We start from the raw sequence: 5,435 nt of genomic DNA, 5'->3' as shown, positions 1-5,435 counted from the left end.
ACCAGGGCGGAGCAGAGGGGTGGAGGAGACAGGGCGGGTAAGTGAGGTGGGAGGAGACAGGGGCGGAGCAAGTGAGGTGGGAGGGGATAGAGGGGTGCGAGGAGGGGGAGCAAATGAGGTGGGAGGAGCATTAGAAGGGTGGGAGGAGAAGGGGGGGAGGAGAATTACTTCAGACACACTTCACTGTTTATTTTGATCAGTGCACCCTCCCCTCTTGGTGACTATCTGCTTAACATAGCAACACATTGATTAGATTTTGGCTTTAACGTGTCAGGCCACATTTTCATTCTTAACATCTTATTTATATGTGTAAAGTACATTCTTTTCTTTGATAAAGAAAATTCATGCTTCAACTAAACCAGCATTCTAGATTAGTTACACCTGTTTGAGTTCTTCAGTAGTGGGAACTTCAAAGATGCACTTGTGTTTCCACAAATTAAAAAATGTCATGCAGTAACAAGCTGCTTTAAATGTGCAAACAAATCCAACACAACAGTCTTACTAAAGTACTTCTTCTTATGTAGCAGGCTTCTACCATCATGTAAGACACATGTCAAATGCTGCTAGTTTTAAGATTTTTGAGTGCAGCTTTTTGAGTGAATGACAGCCACACTTGTCCTTTCATTGTACTAGAAAATTTGAAGGAGCAGGGACCTCAAGCAGGGACTTAGGTAGCTGAAGAATAGTTATAGAAAGAAGGCTTTTAGATGAGAGTTGAAGTTGAGTTATGGTTGACTTGGCAGTTGTTAATCCATGAAGCAGATATATGATAGTAAATAATGTTGTTGGAAGGAGCATGTGAGTAGTGTAGTAGTTAAATGAAGAAGGCTGCTACATGCGAATAAGTAGTTGAGTAGGAGTATTGTGTGTTGTATGTGTTTGCAAATTTAAAGCAGCTTGTTACTGCATGACATTTGAATGATTGTATTATTTAATGATATATAGATGGATTTCCAGTCCAAGTGAAGGATAAGTGAAGTTGAAGGTAATCTAAAGGCCTTGTTTGTATTGGTATTGTTCAGCTACCTAAGATCCCTGTGAGGTCCCTGCTCCTTGAAATTTTGCTAGTACAATGAAAGGACAAGTGTGGCGTCATTGACTCAAAACCTGCACTAAACTGTTAAAACAGCAGCATTTGACTAGTGTCTTACATGATGGTAGAAGCCTGGCGCTCCTCCCACCCCCTCTGCTCCGCCTCTATCCCCTCCCACCTCACTCGCTCGCTCCGCCCCTATCTCCTCCCACCTCACTCGCTCCGCCCCTATCTCCTCCCACCTCACTTGTTACACTTAGACATTTTAGCAAACTTTCAGCCAATTATGGTTATATGTCACATAACCCCCTGTTTGTATCTCTCTCAAATACCCGGGGCACACCCGGCCCCTTCCCACCTTCCCGCTCCAGAGCCAAGCAACCGTGGGGATTCGAACCAGCCATCCCAGACCGGCACGACCTTGCGGACGCACACGAACCAGCCACGCCACCGAGTCTCCTTCGCTTTGGGAACTACTCTCGGAGCGCTTTTCACTCTTCACTTTGGGTCTTGGGTCTCATAAATTCACAGAGTCTCATAAGAATTGAACCCATCACCTTGGGGTTCCCAAGCAGTCCTCTAACACCCAGAGCTGTTTGGCCGCTTCAAGGTGTGTTCTCGTCGTCCTTATGTCATTATTTGGATGCTAGACTTCATAAATGTAAGAGAATCGAGAGTAAGAATCGAACCCACAGTCCCTTCGTCATCAGGCAGTCTTCTTACAGCCTGAGCTATTTGATCAGACAAGTTCCCTCCATTTCTTATAGCCTTTGACTGTTTGCATCCACTGTTGGACGTCAAAACTCACCTAACCTAAGAAGAATTGAACTCACATCGTCATAACTCCAAAGCAGTCCTCTAACAGCCTGAGCTATTTGGTCAGACACACTTTACCTTTCTTTCTCACAGTTCTAAAGTCATTATCTGGATGCTGACCTTCATAAATTTACTGACTCTTATAAGAACTGAACCTACAGTCTTGGAGCTCCCAAGCAGTCCTCTAACACCCTGAGCTATTTGGCCACTTCAAGGTATGTTCTCGTCATCATTATTTCATTATTTGGATGCTAGACTTCATAAATTTACTGCCTCTTAGAAAAATAGAAGCCACAGTCCCTTAAGGATCAGGCAGTCTTCTAACAGCCTGAGCTATTTGATCAGACAATTCCCCACTATTTCTTACAGCCTTAGACTGTTTCCATCTGCTGTTGGCCTTCAAAACTCACACAACCTAAGAAGAATTGAACTCACATCGTCATAACTCCAAAGCAGTCCTCTAACAGCAAAAGTAGTAAAATCAAACAAGCTTTGAACTCCCAACCTCGGAGTTTATAGAGTAGCCCTCTAACCCCTTAAGCCACTGACTCAGACGCAAAGACAGCATCTTTCTCATGGTGCTTTAGTCTTTCCTCTGTGTGTTGGTCCCAAAAAGTTGTGAGATCCGACCAGTCTTTCAGTCTGTCCTCTGTGTGTTGGTTCCAAAAAGTGGTAAGGTCAGTCAAGATTCGAACGCTCAATTTCTGGGTCTACAGAGTAACCCTCTAACCCCTTGAGCCACTGACTTAGAGATAAAGACAGGATCTTTATCATGGTCTTTCAGTCTGTCCTCTGTGTGTTGGTTCCAAAAAGGGGTAAGGTCAGTCAAGATTCGAACGCTCAATTTCTGGGTCTACAGAGTAACCCTCTAACCCCTTGAGCCACTGACTTAGAGATAAAGACAGGATCTTTATCATGGTCTTTCAGTCTGTCCTCTGTGTGTTGGTTCCAAAAAGTAGTAAAATCAAACAAGCTTTGACCTCCCAACCTCGGAGTTCATAGAGTAGCTCTCTAACCCCTTAAGCCACTGACTAGCGATAAAGACAGCATCTTTCTTAATGCTTCTCATGGTCTTTCCTTTGTGTGTTGGTTCCAAAAAGTAGTAAAATCAAACAAGCTTTGAACTCCCAACCTCGGAGTTCATAGAGTAGCCCTCTAACCCCTTAAGCCACTGACTTAGAGATAAAGACAGCATCTTTCTTAATGCTTCTCATAGTCTTTCCTTTGTGTGTTGGTTCCAAAAAGTAGTAAAATCAAACAAGCTTTGAACTCCCAACCTCGGAGTTCATAGAGTAGCCCGCTAACCCCTTAAGCCACTGACTTAGAGATAAAGACAGCATCTTTCTTAATGCTTCTCATGGTCTTTCCTTTGTGTGTTGGTTCCAAAAAGTAGTAAAATCAAACAAGCTTTGAACTCCCAACCTCAAAGTTCATAGAGTAGCACTCTAACCTCTTAAGCCACTGACTTAGGGATAAAGACAGCATCTTTCTTAATGCTTCTCAGCCTTTCCTTTGTGTGTTGGTTCCAAAAAGTAGTAAAATCAAACAAGCTTTGAACTCCCAACCTCGGAGTTCATAGAGTAGCTCTCTAACCCCTTAAACCACTGACTTAGAGATAAAGACAGCATCTTTCTTAATGCTTCTCATGGTCTTTCCTTTGTGTGTTGGTTCCAAAAAGTAGTAAAATCAAATAAGCTTTGAACTCCCAACCTCAGAGTTCATAGAGTAGCCCTCTAACCCCTTAAGCCACTGACTTAGAGATAAAGACAGCATCTTTCTTAATGCTTCTCAGCTTTTCCTCTGTGTGTTGGTTCCAAAAAGTAGTAAAATCGAACAAGCTTTGAACTCCCAACCTCGGAGTTCACAGAGTAGCCCCCTAACCCCTTAAGCCCTTAAGCCCTTAAGCCACTGACTTAGAGATAAAGACAGCATCTTTCTTAATGCTTCTCAGCTTTTCCTCTGTGTGTTGGTTCCAAAAAGTAGTAAAATCAAACAAGCTTTGAACTTCCAACCTCGGAGTTCATAGAGTAGCCCCCTAACCCCTTAAGCCCTTAAGCCCTTAAGCCACTGACTTAGAGATAAAGACACCATCTTTCTCATGGTCTTTTAGTCTTTCTTCTGTGTGTTGGTCCCAAAAAGTCATAAGGTCTCTAGTGTAACACTCTAACCCTGAAGCCACTCGGTCAGATATAAAGAATGGATCTTTCTCAAAGCTTTTCAATCTTTCCTCTCTGTGTTTGAGGAAGAGGCTTTTGTGAGTTCAAATTGTGTTTGATCTTACTACTTTTCGAGACCAACACACAGAGGGAAGATTGAAAATCTTTGAGAAAGATGCTGTCTTTATCTCTGACCAAGTGGCTGAAACGCTTAGAGGGCTACTCTATAGACTCAGTGGTTGAGAGTTCAAATCTTGTCTGATCTTACTACCTTCCAGGCCAAACACACAGAGGAAAGATTGAAAAGCTTTGAGAAAGATCCTTTCTTTATATCTGACCGAGTGGCTTCGGGGTTAGAGTGTTACACTAGAGACTGAGAGCTTATGAGTTCAATCCTTATTTGATATTACTACTTTTTGGGACCAACATACAAAGGGAAGACTGAAAAGCTTTCAGATGCTGTCTATCCCAGACTGAGTGGGTAAAGGGATTAGAGTACTTCTCTAAAGACTCAGAGGTTAAGAATTCAAATCTCATTTGATCTCACTTCTTTTTGGGACCAACACACAGAGGGAAGACTGGAACGCTTTGAGAAAGATACTGTCTTTATCTCTAACTGAGTAGCTCAAGGGTTAGAGGGTTACAATAGAGACTGAAACCGTTTGACTTCAAACCTCATTTGATTTTACCACTTTTTGGGACCAACATACAGAGGGAAGACCGAAAACCTTTGAGAAAGATTCTATCTCCATCTCTGACCGAGTGGCTTCAGGGGTTAGAGTGTTACATTAGAGACTGAGCGCTTATGAGTTCAAACCTCATTTGATTCTACTACTTTTTGGGACCAACACACAGAGGAAAGACTGAGAGACCATGAGAAAGATGGTGTCTTTATCTCTAAGTCAGTGGCTCAAGGGGTTAGGGGGTTACTCTGTAGACCCAGAGGTTGAGCGTTCAAATCTTGTCTGACCTTATGACTTTTTGGGACCAACACACAGAAGAAAGACTAAAAGACCATGAGAAAGATGGTGTCTTTATCTCTAAGTCAGTGGTTTAAGAGGTTAGAGGGCTACTCTATGAACTCCGAGGTTGGGAGTTCAAAGCTTGTTCGATTTTACTACTTTTTGGAACCAACACACAAAGGAAAGACCATGAGAAGCATTAAGAAAGATGGCGTCTTTATCTTTAAGTCAGTGGCTTAAGAGGTTAAAGGGCTACTCTATGAACTCCGAGGTTGGGAGTTCAAAGCTTGTTTGATTTTACTACTTTTTGGAACCAACACACAAAGGAAAGACCATGAGAAGCATTAAGAAAGATGCTGTCTTTATCTCTAAGTCAGTGGCTTAAGAGGTTAGAGGGCTACTCTATGAACTCCGAGGTTGGGAGTTCAAAGCTTGTTTGATTTTACTACTTTTTGGAACCAACACACA

The sequence above is a fragment of the Seriola dumerili genome, unplaced genomic scaffold, assembly GCF_002260705.1.
Source record: "Seriola dumerili isolate Sdu_G_001 unplaced genomic scaffold, Sdu_1.0 BDQW01000018.1, whole genome shotgun sequence".
NCBI lineage: Eukaryota > Metazoa > Chordata > Actinopteri > Carangiformes > Carangidae > Seriola > Seriola dumerili.
The sequence above is the reverse complement of the archived record's forward strand: the minus strand, read 5'-3'. Positions refer to the sequence as shown.